This window comes from Betta splendens, chromosome 5, assembly GCF_900634795.4.
Source record: "Betta splendens chromosome 5, fBetSpl5.4, whole genome shotgun sequence".
Lineage (NCBI taxonomy): Eukaryota > Metazoa > Chordata > Actinopteri > Anabantiformes > Osphronemidae > Betta > Betta splendens.
The window spans coordinates 5,615,188-5,640,932 of NC_040885.2; the positions used below are offsets into that span (position 1 = coordinate 5,615,188).

The 25,745-nt window shown below is 45.8% G+C and overlaps 1 protein-coding gene across 2 annotated transcripts in view; it reads right to left on the minus strand.

Annotated features, from left to right (window-relative positions):
- cdk18 (cyclin dependent kinase 18) overlaps nt 1–16,504 on the minus strand; it is a 34,621-nt gene extending 18,117 nt beyond the window's left edge. Inside the window, exon 1 of one of the 2 annotated variants that reach the window (XM_055508849.1) lies at nt 16,219–16,504. The gene's annotated coding sequence lies outside the window, so the exon portion shown is untranslated. The remainder of the gene's footprint in view (nt 1–16,218) is intronic. The other variant, XM_029151049.3, reaches the window with a different exon arrangement.
- Between the last annotated feature and the right edge of the window lie 9,241 nt (nt 16,505–25,745).

Below are 25,745 nucleotides of genomic sequence, written 5' to 3' on the forward strand. Positions count from 1 at the left end.
TTTGGGATTAACCCCAGAGGACAGACTGAGACTGTTTTTTTTCCCTGGCCCCGGCTCCACGTTCTGGTTTTGTTTCTGGCTCTTGTTCCGGCTCCATGTCTGGTTTTGCCTCTGGCCCTGGCTCCATGTCTGGTTTTGTCTATGATTCTTGCTCCATGTCCATCTCCGGTTCCGGTGTATGTCTGGTTTTGCCTCACCAGACTGCTGTTACGCTAGCTCTGCCTTTATTGGCGATGCCCTCCCAGGGAGCTTGGCCCTTGTTCATGGGCACGTGAAGTGCCATTCGATTCCCAGTGGCTGCTGGAATGGACTCTGCCTCGTCGGCACCCACCATGACAAACTGTACTGTTTGGTCTATTTGTTTTCCCTTTGCACTGGAGGTGTTTTGGGCCCAGTGGCTGCAGGATGGACCTGTGTCACCACCCACCAGAATGGGGGTGCAGAGACTTTGGTTGGGCAGTTATTTAAAGGTCTTAATTTATAGACCCCTTCAGTCTGCTTTGCATCTATCTGTATCATTGCTTAGCTTTTGTCAAAGGCGGGGAATAAGAGAAGGACCTCTTCATCACTCCTAGCCCAATGAAGATTGTGACAATGTTTAATTATTGATTTTTCATTATTGGATTCATTGGTTTTGGTTATGTTTATCTGCCTCACTGATTTCTTGTTCTTTTACTTTGCTTGCGTCTCTGTAGTAGTTCAGCCTGTCAGTTGTGTCGTGTTTTGTCCTTGTTTGTTTTTTGTATACTGTCATGCCCTGTGTTACATGTTTAGATTAGAGTCTTACTTAATATCTGGTATTAGTTTATTCCTCAGTTTAAAGTGTTCTCCTGCCCTGCACTGACCTTTAGTTATTTCCTAGTGGTTCTATGTTAGTCTTTGTATTGCGTTGTGTTTATGTTGAGCCATTTATTAAATGACATTATACTTGTTTTACCTCTGTCAGTCTTGGGTCATTGCACTTGGGTCCGTAGGCCACAACAGCCTGTTTCCCCGCTCATAGTGAGCGTGTTTCTGATTTTAGTTTGCCTCCAGTTTGTAACACAACATTTTCAGCTAGTCCAGAATGCAGCCGCACGCTTGTTAAACGGAACATGGAAGGCGGAACATAGTTGACTGGTCATCTTAGAATTCATTTTAAAATTGTTTTATTTGTTTTCAAATTCCTAAATGATCTTGCCCCGCACTACCTCTCTGAGGTGTTATGTGTGCACTCCGCCTCCTGGTCGCTCCGGTCAGCCAACCAGGTTCTTCTGCAGGTGCCTAAGACACAGGGACAACTTTGGGGCGATAGAGTGTTTGCTGTTGCAGTCCCTAAGTTAGAATGCAAGTTAGACAGGCCTCCACATAGTTGTGTGGTTGGTTTCAGCCGAGACAGAAGCTCTGCTGTTCTTTCACACACATCTGACTGGTTGGTCTTTTTTATTTGACATCTGATGACATGTTCATTCTTAAACAAACTAAAACATGAGCTCATCTGACCATAGAACATCCGACAGCTCAGGCACATTGGGAAGTAGGGCTTCTAGTAACTCCAGGAGAGAGCAACATGTTGCCTGTCTGAACATGTCAGCATGTAATGGACAGCTGCATTACAACAAGTCGGCTAATTAGAAATCTTAGGATAGATTTTTTACTGTATTTTGGAAAAAAATTAGTAGCTTAATCTAGCCTCAGGGGCTGCAGGCAAGTGACCGGTAAAATAAAATTAAACAACAAAGCATCAAAAAAGGCATAAATGAAGATGCAGAGGTTCTTTTTAGACATGATTAGGAACAAGCTCATCAGAGGGGTGGCTCACGTTGCCTGCATTAGCAACAGAGTCAGAGAGGCCAGACTGAGATGTTTGGACAAATGCAGAGAAGGGATAGTGAATATATTGGTAGAAGGATGTTGGAGATGGAGCTGCCAGGCAAGAGGGCAAGAGGACGAGCTATATGAGATATATATAGAGATATATGGATGTACTAACAGAGGACATGAGGTTGGCTGGTGTGAGTGTAGAAGATGCCCAGGATAGAGTGAGGTGGTGACCCTTGATGGGAAAAGCCCAAACCCAAAGAAGATCAAGAGAAAGGTGTAGCTTAAGAATTAAAACATTTGGGCAGGTATAAAAATGATAATAAATAATAAATACAGTATAAATAATATCAAATGTATGTCTCCATAAATTTAACATCTCACTGTTTCAGTTCAGTCCATTGCCTCCCAGGGTTAGAGTCAGGAAGTGAGTCCTACATGGTAATGTGTACTGAATAATACGCTGTGTGTTGTGTCCAACCACCTCTCTATGATGTGAGTCAGCACACGTAGCTGTGTAGGGTCTGTATCACAGTCAGGTGAGGGTTGTGTTGTGGGAGGTGTTTGGACCAAAGCTGAGGTGTAGCCGTGGGACGACAGCTAATCTATGTCTACTGAACAGAACATGAATCAGACCAGATCAGAACCTTTTGGGTTCCATCTTTCAAGCAGGTGTAGAGTCATGACAAAGACAGATCACCAGCACTTGTCTGAAGCTCTGATTCAGGCAACTCAAACTGTCTGGTTCCATTTTTCCTCCTGGCACATCTTCAGTTGTTACAACATCTCAGAGCTCATAATGGATGTTTGCACGGATACTTTTATTAAGTACGTCTCACTGGTCTCAATGGGATCTGACGTTCTCCAGCTCCTAATGACCTGAAGCTTGGCTTGCAACGTGTGCTGTTTGCAGTGTCAAACCACAGACACATACACACACACACACACGCACACGCACACGCACACGCGCACGCACACACACACACACACACACACACACACACACACACACACACACACACACACACACACACACACACACACACACACACACACACACACACTCACACACACACACACACACACACACACGTGTGTGTGTGCCAACAGAGCTCTGTTTGTCTGACGCTGTGATCGTCCCTGGACACAAACACTCTTCATGTTGCTATGGCGCACACGCTCTTCTCTTTTGTCGTTCCACTTTGATCTCTGTTTGTCTTTCTGAGCAGCTCTCATGCATCTATGAGGGTTTTATTCTCTTTAGTCTGTGGTCTTCACATTGATAGTCATTTTTTTGCTAATAACCTTCAGACAAGTCTAAAATATCTTTTCAGTGACAAATGAAAGTGCACTTAGCTGTAGCTAAGACTGTTGTCCTGTCAACAACCAGTTACTAAATAATGCCAAACGCGGACAACATGTTCTCTTTGATGCTTTTACAAAGACAAATGACAGCATGTGTCCCTTGTCTCTACCCCTCGTTTGTGACCCAAGCAAACACATCTCTCTACAGTTGCAGTGACTGGCACGAGCCTGGAGGAACACTGCTCTGTCTATTCTGTTGTCTGAAAGTTGAGTCATGTTAACTGGACATCTTTTCTGTTGAACATATCAACTAAACAACATGCAGCATACTGTGAGTTACTGTACTGTCAAATGACCAAAGACCAAGGTTTCTGTAACCACACATTTACACACGGTATTACACTTTGCACAGTTTAAGGGAAAACTGTCAAAAGTATTTGTGGCACATATTCATTTTCCAGTTCTAATCAATCTGGTTAACAACATCCATCCATTTAGCTTAGTCCCGTGTGAGGTCGCAGGGGTGCTGGAGCCTATCCCAGCCATGGGAGAAATGGCTGGGATAGGCTAAATAAAATCTTAAGTCCTAATTGTAATGTCTCACTCTCATGCTGTGTCCATTTATCCAGACTTGTTATGCTGTGGAGTGAAGGTCTGGTCATTTGAGTGAAAGGAACTTTTTTTTTTTTTTTTTTTTTTTTTTTTTTTTTTTTTTTTTTTTTTTTTTTTTTTTTTTTTTTTTTTTTGTTCTGTCCAGCAGTTAAGCAAGCAGCATATATTACGCTGAATGCCATATTGTGATGGACAGCTTTGCTTTAACAAGAAGAGTATATATAGAATATATATACTCTTCCTGATTTATGGTTTATTTAATGGTTTATTTAGCTAATCCAAAATGTGTGTGATGTTGCTGTGTTGGTGGACAGGTTAGGTTTCTGCTTTAGGGTGTGTATGCGGGAGGGTGGGGGGGGGGGGGGATAAGGGGTGCAACCAGCTGCTGAAACCAAGCAAATCTGTTAAGTAAACAATCGGAGCAAAAAAATAAATAAATAAGAAGCATGGATGTACCTTAGGCTAACACATTCATAACTAAACAATTTTTGTACTGTGGTTTACCTTGGAGATTAATACTAATACCAATAATAGTGCTAAGGTATGTGCACATACTAATACAAACATATACATACAATATACATACATATGTGCATTATTATACATATCCCATACTACTTAATAAAAGTCATGACATACAACACCACAAATTCCATATTCACACATTATTCATATCGGTAGTGATAAGTATCACTAATACTTACAGTTGGATTTGGAAAGTGTCCCACTACAAGGTTAGTAAGGCTGTAGCTTAATATTATTCACCCAAAGGGTGAGGCAGACGTTGGTGCATGAACAATGCCACTTGTGGAAGCCAGGGTGATGTGAGGGGCTCCGCCACTACGCCCATCCAGCAAGCAGAGGAAGGAATCCTAGCAGCCAGGGAGCCCACACACCTTCAGTTCCAGGAGGGCAGGTGTTGCAACCCAAGCCGCCCACACAGAGCCCCCCAGGCAGAGCTGCAGCAGCCACAGAGACAGCACCCAAGGCCAGAGTGGGCCACCGGGGGTCAACGCTGTCCGCCCCATGAGAACCAGGGGCAAACACTCCCCCCGGCGGGAGGGTCGGCCTGAAAGAGTAGAGCCCGAGGACCCACGGTCCGTAGGGAGCCCGCCAGAAGATGCCCCCGCGCCCAGAGTGGGGCCCGCCCCCAGCCCACCACCCCCACACGGGCGGAGCGGGGCCTACCCCATCGGCCCGACCTCATCCCCTGGCGCTACAGCGGCCTGCAGCACAAGGCCAGCAATTGGTGGGGTCAGCAGAAAAGAGACCACCCAGGCAGACGATCATCGTACACCGGGCGGAAAAACCGGACCCCCCACACTCCAACCGCACCACACGCATACCAACTCACACAAACACAGACGCATACACCCATCCACATGTGCAACACACATCATCACATCAACACACACACACACCATAGACTCTCTCACAACAAACTAGTCAATCATACGTGAACCAATGCACTCTCAGAAACATTCTCCCACCCACACCATTCGCTTGATCACATTCGTGGGGAGGGTAGGTCTCCGGCCTGCCGTCCATGTGGCCCCAGGCAGGGACCGCAGCTCCTCCCGAGCCCCGACCAACCCCCCCAACCCGGGGGAGGCAGAGGGCAGTAGAAATAGGTACCCCAGAACCCTGCAACCCAGCTTGGACGTGAGTGTTTGGAACTAAAGTGCACTGAAGGTGGGTGACACCTCCAGGAGCACAACCGCTGGCTGACGGTGTGTCCCCCGGACAGTGCCCCCCCTCGCCCTAAATGTCTTTTTGCAGTTAAAACTGGGTGGTGATCTCTCCATCAGGGCCAGTGGTCGAGGCCACAACTGGCCTGAGCCCCAGGCCCCAGTGAAAGAGCCCACCCCCGGCCCTAAATGTATGTGTATGTAGCTAAGTATGAGGAACTTTGGGAGATACCCAATTCTCCGGGGGGTCCAGCAGACAGAGCCATCAATGGGAAGTCTACTGGCCCCCCCGGAAGGAGCCCCCAGATTCCTGGACAAGTGTGTATGACTAATGCAATTAAAACTGCAGAGCATCCCACTTGGAAGGGACGGAACCACTTCCCAGTAGCCCTGGTCCCTCCATCAGCAGGACGCCCCTTGCAGACCTAAGTGGATGAATGCGGAGAAATGTAGTTGGGAAGCAGAGCACCAGGGTCCGCAGAGCCAGGTTCCCGACTGGCTCTGCTACCTATCCCACCACCCCCCACAACCCCCAGCCAGGAAGGGACAGCCGAGACCCAGGGACCGCAGTACTACTGCCCAGGCGCCACACGCAGCACAGCCAGAGCCATCCTCACCCTTCTTTCACACTTACCCATTCTCTCGCTCAAGTATGCCCATGCTCGCCCCGTGTAGTGTGACACTCAAACCCACACACATACTCTGCGGTTGTGCATTGAGGGCCAGCCTCCGCCCAGGGCCCAATGAAGGTTCTAGCCTGAGTAGTCCGCCAACCCCCCCTGCAACAGGCCCGAGCAGTTACCAGAGGGCGTCGGACCGCTAGGGCAGGCAGCGCCCCACCCGAGCAGGGGCAGCGCCCCAGGGGAGAGACACCCCTCCGGGCACAGGCAGGCACCCCCAGAGGGAGTCCCCCGGACGCAGGTTACCCAGGTCTCCACCCCCAGGTCCGCCCCCGCACACCGGCAGGGAGGCCCGCCTCCGGCTCCCCGGAGACAGGCACACGCCAACCCTCAAAATGGTCCCACCCCGGCACAGGGCCGCCGGTCCCAGCAGCCACCACACCCCCACCGCAGGGGACCCATGCGGCCAGCCCTGAGTCCACCAACCCGTCCCGGTTCCTTAGGCAGGCAGGCACCACCAACCACCAGTCACCCCCCCACCACTGTGCCAGACATGACGCAGCACCCGAGCCCCACGCATCCTTACCTGGAAATGGAATCAATCAGAGTATAGTTTTGGTCATTGATTTGATGAAGCAGACAATGTGTCTAAGGTGGTATAATCTAACAAGCCGTTCAGGTATTGAGTAATGCTTAATTTTTTTTTAGTTTTCCAGTTCATGAGGATGATTTTCTTTGCGACACAGAGGGCAGAAAGAAGTGTGTGTGATGAGTTTGTCTCTAGATCAAGCCCACTTAGATCTCCTAGAAGACAAAGTGCAGGGGCTGCTGGGATTGGACAGCTTAACTTGGTTGACAGGTGTTCACATACTCTTTGCCAAAATTGCTGCACAGGTGAGCATGACCAGAATGCATGTAGGAATCTATCTGCTGTGTTATCTGTACAGTGAGGGCAAATATTTGAGTTTGTGAGACCCATTTGGAACATCCTTTGTCCTGTATAGTGAGTTCTATGAAGAATTTTGTATTGTATTAGTTGTAAATTTGTATTTTTTGTCATTTTGAATAAATTAGAACATATGTTATTCCAGAACGTGTAATTAGTGGTGATATTGAGATCAGCTTCCCATTTAGAGATCGGAAGGCTCACTGTCTGGTCTACATTGGAAATTAAGATATAGATTTTGGATACTGTCCTTTTCCCTGATATATCAATAAGTCGCTCTATTACTGGTGGTGGTTGCATGTGGATGGCAGTATTCTTACTTTTTGCATTAAGTATTGACTTTAGTTGTTGGTATTCTAAGAAATTGGCACTAGTGATTTCATAGTGAGACACTAGTTCTTCAAAAGAGGTAAACTTGTCTCTTGTGAAAACATGTTTCAGATGTGTTATCCCTTTGATATGCCAAGTTGGAAAGTGTATTGCCTTTTTGTTTTGTATGATGTCTGGATTGTTCCAGAGAGGTGTGTTTTGGCAAAGAGTAAGCGAAGACCCATTAATTTTAAGAAACTCCCACCAGGCTTGCAGAGATGCTTTTATGCTAATGTTCTGGTAACAACTATGATGTTTGATTTTGGTGCTGATAAAGGGCAGATCTGCAACTTTAATATTTCCACAAAATGTTTGTTCAATGTCTATCCAGGAGGAGTCTGCTGGCATGGGTTTTATCCATTTGTGGACATGGTTCAGTCTATTGGCAAGAAAATAGTGGTGGAAGTTAGGTAGTTCTAGGCCGCCGCAGCGTCTGGATTTTTGAAGAGTTTTTAAACTAATTCGTGGTGGCTTGGTTTTCCACAAAAACTGTGAGATGTAGGAGTCTAATGTCTTAAACCACGCCTGGGCTGGCTGAGTTGGAATCATTGAAAATATGTAATTAATTTTTGGCAGGATCATCATTTTTATGGTGGCAATTCTTCCCATAAGTGAAATGGGTAAGGACTGCCATCTTTTGAGGTTGGCTTCTATTTGTTTTAATAATGGATTGTAGTTTAGATCAATAAGCTCTGATAGCCTAGACGACAATTCAATGCCCAAGTATTTAATGTTTCCTGAATGGAGTGTGGTAGAGGAGATGTTAGTCACCTTAAGGTTAAGTGGTAGCACTATAGATTTGGTCCAGTTAATAGAGTACTCTGAAAGTCCTGCGAATTCATCTATGAGGCTGATAGTTGTAGGAAGAGACGTCTGTGGCTCAAGGAGAAACAGTAACACATCGTCAGCATATAAACTTATTTTATGATTTACTGATTTGGTCGATATTCCAGTAATTCCTTCATGCTGTCTTATTGCTGCGGCTAGAGGTTCAATAAATATTGCAAATAGTGATGGGGACAGTGGGCAGCCCTGTCTTGTCCCTCTATGCAGATTAAACCTTGGTGAGATCTGGTTGTTTGTTCTGACTGCAGCGTTTGCTGAGTTGTATAATATTTGGATCCAGTCTATGAATGTTTCCCCAATGCCGAATTTGTGCAGAGTGGCTAAAAGAAACTTCCAGTTTGAAAGGAACTTGACTAAACTAATCCCAGATGCCCTGGTCTCTGTATTCATGGCCATGGGGTAACGATGTGCATGAGGCCAGACCCATAGCACTATGAAACGGGCCCCTGGACTTGGGGCTGCACAGCCACTCGTATATGGCAGGGAGGAATTTGCATGCACACCAGAAACCAGGTCAGTGAGAGGAAATGTCTTATGCAAGGACTGTGTGCCCTGTGGTGACGTACAGGCTTCTTCCAGGGCCAACTAGCAAACACGCAGGTGACAGGCTCTAAGCAGCTACTCTAGTTATTACAGCTTTATTTGCCATTTACACCCAGCACCTCACTCACTGGCCAATGACACGCGCTCCTGAAGAGGAAGGACTGAACCGCAGCTCCAGGTGGAGGCTGGATCATGTGTGATCAAATGTGCTGAACCACATGCCGTAAATTCTAACACTCCTTTGTTGTACAGTAAATGATGATTTTCTTGGAAGCAGTCTCCTCAGCTCTATTCTACCAGGATCTTACCTCTGTTCCAGCCTTCCTAATGTCATCTTCAGCCTACTCAGCCCAGCTCTACTATCATCTGTGTCTCTGCTGTCATATGTTGGATTGTCTCAGGGGCATCTTAGCCCAGACGGCACCTGGGGTCCTGCCCAGTGTGCTAGATAATCTGATCTTGTCCTCGTCCTCTAATAAAACAGTTTCTCAATAAATGTGTTGAATAAATCTAGAAAGCCCAGTGGTACACCACCAGAAACAATACTGAAACCTTGACACTATAGTTGTTATTTTTATCTCCCTGCATTAGACAGAACTATGTCCTATATTCAGTAAATTAAATAACCTTTTACTGGCATGGATTTAACCCAGGTTGTGTTGTTCTGAGTGTTGTACAGTCATAATAGGTAAAAGTATCTTCTGTTCCATGCAACCAAAATAATGTAAATCATGTTTTGGCCTGTGACCAAACCCACTGGAGCATCTCAGTAATTGCTGCCCCCGGGGGGTTGAGGAGTAACATGCTTGATTCAGTAGAAACCATATGTCGACTCCAGCTAAATCAATGTACAAACATCCCTTCATGTGTTCTGCAGCTGATGGGAGTATGTTTAAAAGGGCTTCATTGTTCTCTCCAGGTCACTGACCACATTAGAAAATATGACACACATTCAAAAATCCATCTGCATACAGTGTGAAGCATCCAGGAGACACAGCTACATAACTGTGAGTTCACTCAGATGCACACACGATGACACAAAACCCCAGGGAAGTCACTGCTGAGTCCACATCAACTTTTATTTCCTGTGACCACTTTGTTGAAATTGAACAAATGAATGACCCTGAGATGCTGGTGAAAGCAGAGCTGGCACAGTAGCAGGACGAAGCACTAACCCACTAACATCCCACTGCTGTGTTTGTCCACTGAAGCCTGGCATAGCATCTCTCTGCTCCTGACAGCCAGACAAGCTGCCAACACAAGCTGTGATCTCTGCCAGAGGGAGGAGAAGAGGCAAAGAGAACCAGACATGCAGGACTTGTAGAGGTAAGACAGGAACGTCAGCAGAGTCTGGAGGTCTCATTCTCACAGTCCCATTAAAAACAGCCTTCAGACGGATGTTTTACAGCTTCCAGCAGAAGCCAGGCTGCTCCTGACACCGGCACCCCATGTGAACTGACATTTCAGTCACATAAACCAGGCTGGGTGGTTCTACAGTAGGCCCGGTGAAGGTTCCGTCTATCACTGTGAAGAAAAGGCTGCGTAATAGGCTCCACTACAGGATCAAACACCTTGCTGATGTGTCCTACTTACACTCACGCTGACAACACTCACCATGAGCTGCTGGAGGCTACAGGCCTCAGATGAACCATAACTAACAGGAACCCAGACTGGGCTATTATTAAAGCTGTGCAAACTAGGCAGACTGATTAACTAATTAACCCACGAGTGAGGAACAAAGAATACGAGACGAACACCGGGCTCTACAAACCTTTAAAAGTAACATGACGACGTCACTACAAGAAACCGGCTCAGAGTGAAACGCACAGACACAGGTGTGATACATAACAATGAACGCTGCCACAGACACAGAGATGCAGAGCTGAAACAAAATAACAGGGGGCACTGTGTTCTGCTTTGTACAGTACAATAACATGGAAGATCTTCCTCATTGTGAAGTACAATTTGGCCAGTTCTTCTAACCCGTGATTGAACGATTGCTCTAAACTTCATGAACTTTTGGCTTCAATCTTAATAAAAAAATCCTTTTCATTAATGTCTGATGAACATGTGAAAGATCAAATGAGGAAATAAGGAACAGCCCACTCTTCTAAACACGATGCCACAGATCCGTTACAAGGTCAAACTGCTCCACGGACGCTTCACAAAGCGGTTCTATGCAATAAACATGATCATGTCATCATGCAGACACAGCACGCATCAGATCAGGGACCTCAGTGTTTGTGCTTCACAACAGTACTAAAGAGTCAAAACATGATCACTTACTGAAAGTTTTATTCCCTTAATCTACACAAGCACAGGGTGGAAGTTAGACAGAGACGTGATGCGATCTTCTCTGTCAGCCAGGCTCCATTTTTTTACCAGAACAAAGCTCAGAGCCAGCTGTTAAGCTCCACTGCTCGGTCAGACGGAATGAACTAGCCTGAATTATAACTGGTCTTACTTTACCTCTAGTGAGTTTGTTGTGAGTAGGAGAACATCTGCACACACATCTGTCTAAACATCATATCTGTGTGCTCCGTTGCCTGTCTGCCTACTGTACATCTCATTAGAGCTTGTGTTAAGCTTTGTGTGTAACATGTGTGGCAGGTTTGTACTGCAAGTGATCATGTCTTGCTTCCCCGTCTCTGTAGCCACCTTAAATAATGTCATGTCTTTGTCTTCTTGAGCGTTTATTTCCCCCCATTTCATAGCTGGAGTCAGAAATCACTGCTGTATGTGCTCTGTTATCTGGCAATAGACCCCCCCCCCGACTTGCATAACTGCGTCTTTCTTTATCTTATCACTGTCCTTCACTGCTCAGACTTCTCCTCTGACGACTCAGGACAATTCCTATTAATGAAGGTGTCACTAGCAGGGACGTTAACGGTGCAGTCTGATTTTCCTGTGTGTCATGCCCTGTCTCCATGTTAACAGTAGGCCACTGTGTTCAGGAGCTGGGGGGGGGGGGATAATAACATCAGAAAGGCCTATTGTGTCACAGGCCATCATGGATTGTGCAGCAGGGGTCTCATGCCCTGATGCTTGTTTTCAGATTTATAATTTTCCATATTAACAGGTTCATTTGTTTGATGCCAGCAAGAGTTTCTTGGACAGCAGGTATAAGAAGGCACTCCTCACATCTGTCGGCCACAAAGGCTGGTGAACTCACCAGCATATCCTGCTCCACTAATTCTTCGATGTTGCAAATATTTTGTGAGTAGCCAGTAAGTAGCCATGTTATTATATCATAAGACCAGTATAACCATGCATACTGTACTTGTATGTTTTCACTTCACAAATAAAAAGACAATCTCTCAACTGAAATGATCATTCTAATATCTGCTGCAAGCCAGACAGATGCCTGAAGGATATTAAAAGCTAGCACTACAATTCAATATGAAAAATAATCTTTTTTTTTGTTGTGCTGGTGATGTGTGCTGCCTCAGTCACCATCAGTCTTCAAAGTCCTAAACGTTCTGGACCTTTGTGCTTCACTAAGGCAGCGATGCTGAAGTCAAACCAATGTGACCCCTGACCTCAAGCTCACTCTTCCCTTAGTTATGAACATGAGCCTGAAACACTCAAGTCCAATTCCAGAATAATGTCCTGTTCTCAATCCAGCTGCAAAGCAGCTGCACCCACAAATGCAGTACATGCACAGTATGTAGTTGATAGCACGCACACTGACCATTCAATATCAAATATGAAGCTACTGAATTCTGAAAGTCTCTACTGATAATTTAACTGCTGAGAGGCAGAGGACACTAATTGTAGTTGGTAGTTGAATCTGGGCTGTGAGCTACAATACGAGCACATTTTACTTCTTACGTTTGACCCTACATAATTAAATTGGAAAGACATAACGAGAGCATTGAAATTTGTTTTACTGTCAGAAATATTAATTCAGGCTCAGATGTCACATTGCTTCATATCACATTATGTTTGTTACTCCTTCATGTGCTTGTTGGGACTTTACCCTTTGGGGTTTGGTCACGCGTCAGTCAGGAGCAGCTCTGACTCAAACGTGCGCTCGCCACCTCTCATGCAACTCATAAAATATTTCCTGGGGGGTTCTGCTTGTGTCAGCGTTAGAGCCACAATCTAATGAGACGACCCAGCTGCAGCCCTGGACTCACAGTTTGAATGAATGAGGTGTGCCGTTAAGCAAAGTGCCCAAACACAGTGCTGAGCACTGCAATTATAAGTGAACAGTGGCCTCCCTCCTGCTCCCACACGTCGGGATGCTGAACCAGTCAGCAACCAGTGTCTGCCCAGACAGTGTTTGTACACTGATCCCTGAAAACACATGTAACCAAGCACGGGGTGGTAATTTTCTCAGCAGGCAATTTAACACTGAATCACAGTTGAATCAATGCCATAATTATGGTTAAATGATCATTGAATTATGTTTTGATTTTGAAAGGTGAATTAACGTTGATGGGGCAAAATTAACGCAGTCAATGTTAAACATCGTTTAAACGGTACATCAACATCACAAAAACAAATGACAATATTTCAGCCATATTTTAGCGTTGAAGACGCCTTTGGTGCACATCAAGTCTCACTGATCTGAAAGTTAAAGAGGTTGTCACCCTTTATGTGGTCAAGCGTTATTGCTCAGCTTATTGTGTTCAGTATTAAGTGTTTAGTATTAATCACAAATACTCACTGCTCATATATTTTTGATTTACTTCTCCAGTGTTGCTGCAACTCTTGTTTGAGCACTAGATGCAAACTTATATTATAATATGCATATACAATTTCTGGTAGTAAAGAAGAAATGGAACCAGGCATGTTACGGTTGGCTCCTCCGGCCTGCGGGGGGCGCTTTGGTTTTTAGTCCTGTGTGTTTGATGTCAACTCCTGGTTGTTTCCTTTCTGGTAATTAGTGTGGTTGTTGTGTCTTTAGTACTTAAGGTTAAGCTGAGTGTGTCCTTTCTTGGTTTGTTGTTGATGTTATGTGGATGTTTGCCTCTTGTTCCAGCGTTGTGTTCCTGTCCTGTCTAGGTCAAGGTTTGTCTAGTCCATGTGTTGTCCTTGTGTTGGATACATGTTCCTGGTTTGAGTTGCTGCTGCATGGCAGTGATTTTTAGTTCATGTGTGTATTAGTTCCCATATCTTATCCTGCTTGTAGCAGTGCCTTGAGTTTATTTACTGCACCTGCTTGTGTTTATTTAGTTATCATTAAACTATAAGTATTAATGAGTTTAGTCCCTGGGTCGTTGCATTTGAGTCCTCCACACTAGTCTTGTCCATACAGTAGGCCTCAGCGGCCTGTTTTCTCCCCTCTTGGTGAGCGCAGCTCCTGGTCCATGTTTGTCTCTCAGACGTATCGTAACAAGGCAAACTGCCTGTGGCTAGTTGCAGCACATACAGGAGGTGGATCAGGCAGGAAGGACGTATTTTAGCATCATCTTCATTACGCCACATATTTGTGCTTTCACTGGCCACTGAGCAGCAGTTCACTAAACAAAGAGGTGTTGCACTATTACAAACTGCATATACAGTACACATTTACACTGAGTGAATAAGATGATCAGCATGTATTTGAAGGGGTACAGAACACAGGAGCACGCTGGCCACACGGTGGGCTCTCATACCACTTGTGCATGTAAAAATGGCAACAAAAAGGAAAACACCTTGAAGCCGAGCAGCCAGATGTCTTCTTTAGTAAACTAGAGCAGCCAGCACTCCACACAACAGGAGGTGGACCAAGATACCACTCACACAAGTGGGTCTTGGATAAGGGGTGAACCATCTGTAAAATAGTCATTACAGCAGACATTTTATAATACTGCAACCCACAAACAAGCTCAGGACACAGTAATGAAATGTTTTATTAACACAAACAATAAAAACTAAATTTACAGGCGACACTGTGAAATCAGGATCTAACAATTCAAACACAAGGGACAAAAACACCCTCATCACTGCCGAGCAGTAAACTAGATGAGAACCTCTGACAACACAATTTGCTGCAGATGCATGATCTAACAACTACATCCAACAAGAACTGATTAACCAATGGACTAAACTATGAATTAAAGCTAGAGGTCAAGGGAAGCGGAATGAAGCAAGGAGCACACAAGCACAGGATGACACACAGCGTATAACTATGTACCAACAGGCCTAATGCCACGGTGACGGTGACAGGAACAAGAAGAACAGACAACACCAACCGATTCACTGCCTCCTGGAGGAGCAAACGCTGATAAATGAGAGTAACCTGAATTACAGGCTCACATTTGGACAAACGGTCTTGTTTAATGTCTTTAAACTGAAGCTGTTAGAGCCAGGACACAGTGGCTAAAGTTGGTAGAGGTGGCTCCACCACAGTAATGGAGACACTGCCGAGCTCCTTCCATTGTGAATTTGACCAGATGTTATTGTGTGAGTGGTGGTTAATGCCTTTTGTTGGATGCAGCAGGGTCTATGTTCACATTGTCGTGGCTGTGATGAATCAGGAACTTAATTATAAGCTGCTTATGTAAATATCAGCATCGTGCCTTAGCCACAGCAGCAAAACCACTGCTCATGCTTCAACTTGCAGAAACAAAGGGCTATATCTTAAAATGAAATATGCATTAGTTCTGCTAATTCTAATCATAAAAGAGAACTCATTCTAAAAGAGCTGTGACCAGGAATGAAAGGGTTTGTTTGTCTGGTGGACAAAAGCATGATTTTCTTTTTAGCTGTACTGTGATGATGCACTTCACAAGTTTTGCTCTGTAGTAACCTGGTGTGAAGTTTTACCACTGAAAGAGATTTAAAACATAATATGTCTGATCTGTCCCCGACATAGTGCAGATCTGATCTATAGCCGCCTGTTGAACATACAGTAACATTGACTTAATGATAGTGAAGCTGAACCTGTTTAACATTGAAACACAATGAGTTATCTGACAGTTATTCAGACCCCTCTGTGTCAGTGAAGCAGAACCAACTTAGTGATGGTACAGTACAGTAAGGCTCCATGAGTCACAATGTGCATGACAATGACATTGAAAACGGAACATGTGCGCGCGCACACACACACACACACACACACACACACACACACACACACACACGCACACGCACACGCACACGCACACGCACACGCACACGCACACGCACACGCACGCACGCACACGCACACGCACACGCACACACACACACACACAAACACGCACACACGCACACACGCACACCAAATAGTCAATTATACCTGTGGCTCCTTGTGCTGTAGATAAACAGTGGTGTGTAGATGGGTTTGTATATATGTGAGTGGCTCTTCTTAAAGCGGTGGACACTGAGCAACCTTTGAGTTCAGGGAGATTCAGATTCAATGGGACGACAAAGCTATTGAAACATGTTTGAGTAATGAAGCCTTACTGTATATTAAAAACTGTTGCGTTTGTTACATAAACAATTCTGATGATGTTATAAACCCACTTCATACAATATGTCTGAGAAAAAAAACGAATAGCTTGTGAGAGCTACTTACAGAGGAGCAGAGGTCATCCACACACAGGAGGGATGAAGGAGGAAGCCTGCTGCGTCTCTGCTCAGGTCTCTCGCCTTCCTTTCGAGGTGTCACTCACTGGAGATACAATCCACAGGATGCAGACAGCTGTGTGCGCTGACGGACAGACGGCTCGGCTCTGACAGCTCTGTCCTCCACACAGAACTCTGTGAGCTGCCTGGCCAAACACGGAGGATGAAATAAAGAGACAGATACAGAGGAGACAGCTCAGGAGAGAAGAAACCCTCTGCTCACTAGGGTTTTATAATCAGCCTGTGACTCCCCCCCACCAGTCGCTAGCTAAAGCCCTCCCTCGTTGCTATGACAACGGCCAATGGCCACTCGCCATAACACAAGCCTCCTCCTCTCCACTGTTCTCCTCCTCCTCAGCCTCTGGTGTTGACAGGATTGTCACACACCAGCAAAAGCTATTAAAGAATCTTTGATTCCCAGTTAAAGTGTTTCATTCTTTGTGTCATTCTTGTAATGAATCTGTCACGCTGTGCAGATGTACAGTAGAACTGTATAAAGTCTACGTGGACTGTAAGTGGATGAATAAATCTGTGTTTGTATTTGTAGTACTGGTATGAATTTGTGTGTTTGTACTCTCGTTTAGCAGTGCGGCAATTTCTGTCAGCCTGATATTTATAAAAGGTGTGATGTTACTAAATTCAGTTAAACAATGTGAAAAAACGAACAGACTGTTTGTTGATAGCATGAAACACAGACAATGCATGTTCTATCAAAAATATGTTACAGAAAAAACCCTGCAGTTCAACTTGTGCGAGGCAGATTGTAACACGCTGCAGATTCTTTGAACCTCTCACTTCTGGTTCAAAGCACTTGTAAGGTTGACCTTACAGCTCCCAGACCAGACACCATGTGACCTCTCACTGCACTGTGCCCACCATGAACACAGGAATTTTATTGTTGACCTGTGAATCCACTTCATTCACTTTATTATAGGTTCTGTATTGTGTAGTATCATTTATTTTTTTTCAGTTTGTAAGATAAACAAAACCCATTGCATGAACGTAATCCAGGTGATGAACAGATATGTATGACCTGAAACAACCTACCTAAGAAAGTATAACACAACTTGATGAGTTGTACCATTTACTGTGTGTCACTGTTCCATTAGTGGCTTATCTCTGGCTGGTGTTTATCCTCACGCTACAGAACACTGTTAAAGCTGTTTGGCATGAGATAAGCTGATGTTCAACCCAGCGTCAGTACGAAGAGTGGTTACAGTTATATCTTGGAGTTCCGGACTCTGGCAGCGAAACTGAATTGCGCGGGGGAGGTCCAAGTCAATGAGTTTTATGAGGGGTTGTCCGAGTGCACCAAGAATGCACTAGTAGGACGTAAATTGCCTTTGACCCAGATCAGTCACCAGTTCAATCAGTTCACGTAATCTCAGAGACTCGCTTCAAGAGAGACCGAACGAGCGGTTCAGAGAGCGTCGTCACCCGGGAGAGGGTCGGGCCCAGGAGCGCATCATAGGGTCGACTCACCGCATCATGTGTTTAGCGCGTCATCAGGAGGACAACGTACGCTAGCAGCCGCTCAACGGCCTCGCACCGGAGACACCGGTGAGTCGTAGATCCACCATCCTCTCACTAAACCAACCAGTGTTGGAGGCCACGGTGGTGGCGGCGGGTGCTATGCGGCCGGTATTGGTCTTCATCAACTCCGGATCGCAAGGTAATTTTATGGACAAGACTTTTGCTCAGGAACTGGGGTTAAGTTGTGTGGCTTTAGAGGGACCGCTGACGGTAAATGCCCTGGACAAACAAATAACTACATCGGGTCACGCACCACACCGAGGCGATGGAACTACTGATCTCGGGCAATCACAGAGAGAAGTTAGTGTTTAACCTGTATGTCTGCTCAGATGTCCCTGTGTTGCTAGGCCTGCCATGGTTGCGACTGCACGACCCACGGTTAAGTTGGGTCGATATGACCATCCTGGAATGGAGCCCCTATTGCCTGCAGAATTGCCTGCGCGGAGCAGGAGGGAGGGTGGCTGAATCCCCGGCGGTAGTGATCGACGATGTGGACTTGAACCAGGTACCTACGGTGTACCACGATCTGCGTGAGGTGTTCAGCAAGTCCAAGGCCACGTCACGACCCCCCCATCGTCCGTACGACTGCGCGATCGATCTTCTCTCCGGGGCATCACCACCCAGCGGTCGGATTTTCCCGTTGTCGCAACCGGAGAGGGAGGCTATGGAGAATTACATTGCAGAGTCCCTGAAGGCTGGTATCATACGTCCTTCCTCCTCACCAGTCGGAGCAGGGTTCTTCTTTATCCCAATGAAGGACGGAGGGTTGAGACCGTGCATAGACTATAGGGGTTTGAACAGTGTGACGGTGCGGAACAAATACCTGTTACCCTTAATGTCCTCGGCCTTTGAACTGCTGCAGGGGGCTACTATATTTACAAAGTTGGACCTACGAAATGCATACCACTTGGTGCGCATCCGAGAGGGTGATGAATGGAAGACTACTTTTAACACTCCCACAGGCCATTATGAGTATCTAGTCATGCCTTTTGGCCTCACTAACGCCCCCGCAGTATTCCAGGGAATGGTTAATGATGTATTGCGGGATATGGTCAACATGTTCGTGTTTGTTTACCTTGACGACATCCTGTTTTTTTCGAGGGATATGAGAGAACACGTATCCCATGTGCGGGAGGTACTACAAAGACTGTTAGAGAACCGACTGTTTATTAAGACAGAGAAGTGCGAGTTCCATACGGTTAAGACTTCGTTTCTCGGGTTCCTCCTTCAGCCCGGTCACCTGGCAATGGACCCCGCTAAGGTGACGGCTGTCGCAGAGTGGCCAGAACCCAGGGACCGTAAGCAGCTGCAACGATTTCTAGGCTTTCCTAACTTCTATAGATGGTTCATTCGAGGTTTTAGTAAGGTGGCTGCCCCCTTACACGGGCTCACGTCCACCAAGACTCGTTTTCTCTGGACTGAGGAAGTGAGGGCAGCTTTCCAGCAGTTACGATCACTGTTCTCTTCGGCCCCCATCTTGCGGTTGCCCGACCCCCACCTACAGTTCATTGTAGAGGTGGACGCATCCTGTACCGGAGTGGGGGCCGTACTGTCACAGCGACAGAGGGGTGATGGGAAGGTTCATCCTTGTGCCTTCTTCTCTCTGCGCCTCTCACCGACCAAGAGGAATTATGATGTTGGCAACTGGGAACTTTTAGCCGTCAAGATGGCGTTAGAGGAGTGGCGTCACTGGCTGGGCTCAGAATGTGAAGCCCGACGCCCTCTCCCGGCAGTTTGAGGAGGAGTTTGAGACAGAAGTAGACCGTGGGGCGGACACCATTCTCCCTCGGACACTCCTGGGAGCCCTGCGGTGGGACTTAGAAGAGAGGGTTAGGACGTTTCATCACTCTCTCCCTGTTCCGGACGGGGTACCGGACAACTGTTTATTCGTACCAGCTTGTCTACGTAGACAGGTATTTCTTTGGGGGCATAACACTAAGCTGGCGTGTCACCCGGGAATCTCACGGACTCTCGCTCTTATTTCCCAACGTTATTGGTGGCCGTCCATGCGGAGGGAGGTAGAGCGGTACGTAAAGGCCTGCACGGTGTGTGCAAGGAACAAGACTCCCCATAGGCCGCCGGCGGGGCTGTTGCGGTCGCTACCTGTGCTGTCACGGTCCTGGTCTCACACTTTGTTACGGGTTTGCCTACGTCAGGAGGCATGACCACCATCCTGACGATAGTAGATCGGATCTCTAAGTTAATCCACGTCGTTCCCTTACCAAAATTGCCGTCTGCTAAAGAGACCGCCGGGCTACTGGTTAATCATGTATTTAGACTTCATGGCTTCCCTGAGGACATCCTCTCTGACCGGGGTCCACAGTTTGTGTCGGCAGTCTGGGCAGAGTTTTGTGCGGGGTTTGGCTGTACTGTGTCTCTGTCCTCAGGGTTCCACCCCCAGCCCAATGGCCAGACGGAGCGGCTTAACCAGGAGGTGGAGTCCATGCTGCGGTGCATGGCGTCGTCGGATCCATCCACGTGGGTCCAGCACCTTCCTTGGGTGGAGTACGCCCACAACTCCCTGCCGTCCTTCGCTTTGGGGTGCTCGCCATTCGAGGCGGCATACGAATACCAACCTCCGTTGTTCGCGACTCAACAGGAAGCGGCATCGGTACCCTCAGTACGGGGACTAATCTCCAGATGTCATCGTACTTGGCAGCGGGTACAGTCGTTCCTCCTTCGGGGCCAGCAGCGGGCAGAACGCAATGCCAACCGGCGGAGAGTACCGGGTCCTGAGTACGAGGTGGGACACAAGGTCTGGCTTTCCACACGGAATCTCAGGTTGAAGGACATGAATCGTAAATTGTCCCCACGATTTGTGGGTGCGTTCCCGATCACCCGGGTCATCAACCCAGTGGCAGTCCGGCTCGGCTTACCTGCTTCAATGAGGGTGCACCCGGTGTTCCACGTTTCCCAGCTGAAGCCTGTTTTGGAAGACGAAGGGGAGCCGCCGTCCGGCCCGCCCCCCCCCCCCCCGCATGATAGATGGTGCCCCGGCTTACACGGTTAGCCAATCCTTCGTTCCCGTCGTCGAGGTCGGGGTCTCTCCTATCTGGTGGATTGGGAGGGATATGGTCCAGAGGAACGGAGCTGGGTGGCGTTCCGGCTCATATTGGACAAAGACTTAATTAGGGACTTTCACAGGGCCCGTTAAGCAGCGTTTTATGTTTACATTGGTCCCGCCGTTAAAGCGGTGTTTTGGGTTAGTCCCATACCGCCATTAGAGGAGCGTGCGGTTATTCCTATATTATTTATTCCCTATTTACATTTGTCCTGTTCTACAAGCAACCATTATATGCTACTTGATTCCTGCCAGAGTGGCTGCAGGGTTTTTTTGTTTATCTTCATGTGTCTTTTAAATCCGCTCAACTGTGTTCAGCCTCTTGTCCTGCTTTTGGGTACCAGTTTTAGTAGCCCGATCGCCCGGTCGTAACACACACACAGAGCACTGACTGCCTTGTCTACTAATACACACAGGCCTGAGCTCTGCTCATGTTCTCATTGTAGAGAACACATGGAATACAAATTACAACACTGTGAATGCTGTAATGCTGAAGATAATTCAGTAAGAACTTTTGAAAGAAACAGATGAAATAGGCTTTCTGCCATTTGCCATTCCGAATACAGAAAGAAGAGCTATGATAATAACTGGATGAAGCATTTCCTGTGAATGCTGTATTGCTAGGCAAATTCTCCAAGAATTGCTGAAAGTAACTGGAGAATGTAAAACAATGTTGAAGGCAGCTGAGAAGAAATAGAAGTGGTTGCTAAAGGTCTACACAAGAATTAAACAACAATAATTAAATCTTGTGATAAAACAGTGGTTTTGATCCAAAATAAAAGTGTAATGTAGAACCCCTAACATATGCTGCAAACTTTCCAAGAACAGAGCAAAAGCAGTAAAATTAAAACTGGAATGATTTTTTTCTTTACATTAGTAACTTTAGCAATTCAGTAACAGTTTTATGCTTTTAACTTGAAGGCATGTTTGAACAGGTTTTTATTTTGAAAGGCACTGCTGGAACTGCGACTTGACTAATTTTGTCTGTAAAAATACATTGATGCGCTGTTAGGACTCCGCGTCTGAGTAGATAGATCCAGATAGGGATGGCAGTATTGACTCTGTGGAATCCATACTTCTGATACCTGTTGGTCGATACTTTGGAGTCAATACTTTCCTAAGTATTGATCAATACCACTCCTAATAAAAACGTGCAATAGGTTTTCACTTCTGAGAGTTTTGGATGTGTAAAAAACAGCCCAAACGTATTTTAAATCGTCTTCCGTATCACATGATTATGGCAGCCAATCCGATGTCAGAGCCAGCATCCAGGGACAGTCACGCACTGCTGAAGGACCACCATCTCAGTGTCACTCGGGCAGGCGTCGGACCCACATGCACAGCACAAAGGCGGGTTGAGGGAAAAATACAGGCTTTATTTCTACTAGCAGAGTCAGACGATCCAGGTCATACACAAAGAGCTCGGTCTTAACACTAGAACTACTAAGGGACGTACACCTTTACATATACCCCTAACTACGGCTGGGTGTTCACTTGTCCGCCACGCTCCAGCTGGCACCCTGCCAAGAGCCGCTTTTGTTACGTAAAGAGGGCCATCACCGACGCTCTCTGTGGGGTGGGACGCATGGGCTCGCTGACCCTGCTGCTGCCTGCAAGGCAGAGCAGGGTTCCTACTCATGTTCCTATGAGTCTATGAGTGACATCCACTGTTACAATGTTCCACCGCTATGTGCTTGGATTTACAACGTGAAAGGACGAGTGTCATTGTTGCGGTCTCACCGAAGGAAGCAATAAAAAACATTAACAAGACAATAAAACAGTTTTGCTGCTTTGCTTATTTACAAAAAAACTAAATAAAGTTCACACATTATTTCACTGTAACGTTACTAAAAATTGCAGAAAAGACGACAGTACACCGCTCACCCATCTAGTTTTAACAAATGTGCAATTAAAAATATATTATAAACCAAAAAAACGCTTGAAAGCGTTTCGGTTTTACATTCCATTTATTTCGTTATTTCCCCTTTCACCAGTACCACATAATAAGTCATTGCAGAGCTACAGCCATGTTTCACCAGCCGCTTTCGGCAGTGAGTCATAGACGGACGTTGTTCTGCCCGCTTTCATGTAGACACGGAACTCTTCACAGTTTTGTCAAACGTAATTTCGTTATTCATATACAACAACATGCAAATGCTAAAAATTACTGAAAAGATGACAGTACACCCATCTAGTTTGGGTGAACAGAAAACGCTTGAAAGCGTTTCCGTTTTATATTCCGTTTATTTGGTTATTACTCCTTTCACCTGTACCACATAAAGTCATTGCAGAGCTACAGCCATGTTCCTACAAAGTTAACCAGCTGTTTATTTCGTTATTTCCTCTTTCATGTCCGTCTGGTGAATGAAAGTGGGCGTGGCCATCCACGTCCCAGAGCGGTGACACTGGGGGATGGGGAACGCGCATCAACACGCAGGACAAAGATCTGCGTTTCTCTGCTGCTACAGCCTCGGCTGCGTTGGGTTGTTAGTGTCCCTTTCACCTCTACCACATGAAATGTGTTCCTACAAAGTTGATCAGCTGCTTTCAGAATCAGAATCGTTTTTATTCACCGGGTTTATTTTTATTTACAAAATATAAACAGAAAACGCTTGAAACGTTTCCGTTTATATTCCATTTATTTAATTATTTTTATTTACAAAAAAATCCCATACGCTTTGCACTGTAACGTCACTAAGAATTAGGAAAAAAGACAGTACACACCCATCTAGTTTTAACAAATGTGCAATAAAAAATTTAAACAGAAAACGCTTGAAAGCGTTTCTGTTTTATATTTCCGTTTATTTCGTTATTTTCCCTTTCACCTGTACCACATAAAGTCATTGCAGAGCTACAGCCATGTTTCTTTCAGCGTGACACACGCATGGACGTTGTTCTGCCCGCTTTCATGTAGACACAAAACTCATCAAAGTAAAAGAGCTCAGAGCAGCATTTGCAATTACATGTATATTAATAACGAAATAAACGGAATGTAAAGTAAAATGCTTTATAGAGTTTGGTGTCTACATAAAAGCGGCTGGTCAACTTTGTCAACATGTGGCTCCAGTAAGTGGGGGGAATAACGGCCCAAAGCAACAGGCTGAAAGAGGAGGCTGTGGCAGAGGAACACAGGTCTTTGTCCTGTATGCTGATGCGCCCAGCCCCCACAGTCAGCGCTTACCTTTGCTACGGGACTGATAGCCCCGCCCACTTTTATTTATCAGACAGATATGAAAGTGGGGATAACGAAATAAACGGGATGTAATGTAAAACGCTTTCAAGAATTTTGTCTACATCAAAGCGGGCAAATCACATGTGAACGTTTTAATTTTTTTGTAAATAAAAATAATGTTTGCCCTGTTCAAACCTGGGGAATAAAAACGATTCTGATAGCAGCTCAAGATCAACTTAGCAGGAACACATTTCATGTGGTAGAGGTGAAAGGGACACTAACAACCCAACGCAGCCGAGGCTGTAGCAGCAGAGAAACGCAGATCTTTGTCCTGCGTGTTGATGCGCGTTCCCCTTCCCCCAGTGTCACCGCTCTGGGACGTGGATGGCCACGCCCACTTTCATTCAACAGACGGACATGAAAGAGGGAATAACGAAATAAAGCTGGTTAACTTTGTAGGAACATGGCTGTAGCTCTACAATGATTTTATGTGGTACAGGTGAAAGCAGTAATAACGAAATAAACGGAATATAAAAAACGTTTTCAAGCGTTTTCTGTTTATATTTTTTATTGCACATTTGTTAAAACTTGATGAGTGTACTGTCATCTTTTCTGTAATTTTTGATGAAGTTACAGTGCAAACAATATTTGAACTAGTTTTTTTTGTAAATAAACAAAGCTTCGCCACATTTGAGAAGGATCTAAAACTGTCTTATTGTATTATTGATGATGATATCTTATTGCTTCCTTCGGTGAGACCGCAACAATGACACTCGTCCTTTCACGTTGTAAATCCAAGCACATAGCGGTTGAACATTGTAACAGTGGATGTCATTCTTAGACTCATAGGAACTGTGCAGCCTTGCAGACAGGAGCAGGGTCAGCAAGCCCACGCAACCCACCACCTAGAGTGCGTCAGTGATGGCCCTCTTTACCTAACAAAGGCAGCTGTTCACAGATGATTCAGAGTCTCAGCTAGCCGAGCAGATCATTTGACCACCTTCTAGTGGGAATGGGTATATTTAGAAAACCCAGTAGTTCTAGTGTTAAAGCACAGACGGGGAGCAAGCAATCTCAGGTCCAGTAGACAGGCAGGGTTCGGTACACAGAAGATCTCGGTGACGGTACAGACAAGGACAAGGCAAACTCACGGTCAAGCAGGATTCAGACAGGATCAACGCACGAGAGATCAAACAGGAAATGCTGGAATGGAGTGCTATGGCAAAGAAACTCAACAATCTGGCAAGGGACTATGGGAACTGGTGGTGGCTAAATACACTGGTGAGTGATTAATTAACTGTTGACAGGTGAGCTAAATGATCCGGAAGTGAGCAGCTGAACAGAGAACAGGAAATCTACAAAATAAAACAGGAAATAACACTGACGTGACTCTCAGTGAGAGAGGCACAGCTCAGCAGCATGGAGAAAGACAGAAAAAGAAGCACTGTGTATAGTGTTTGCAGTAAAGTTGTGCCACACGGCAGCAACACTAGCAACTTATTTAAACATTTAAAAACCACACAGCCTAACATGATAAAATATGTTGAACAGCATAAGGAAGCTAACCAGAGAGCTGTTACGGCTCCTGGCGTTATAACTCTCTTTTTTCCCGATTCCCACACAGAGACTATTACCTTTCTTGTTGTTCCAGCCTGTTACCACCCAGTGGTTTTTAGGACATACCTGGCTCCGACTGAATAATCTGCGCTTT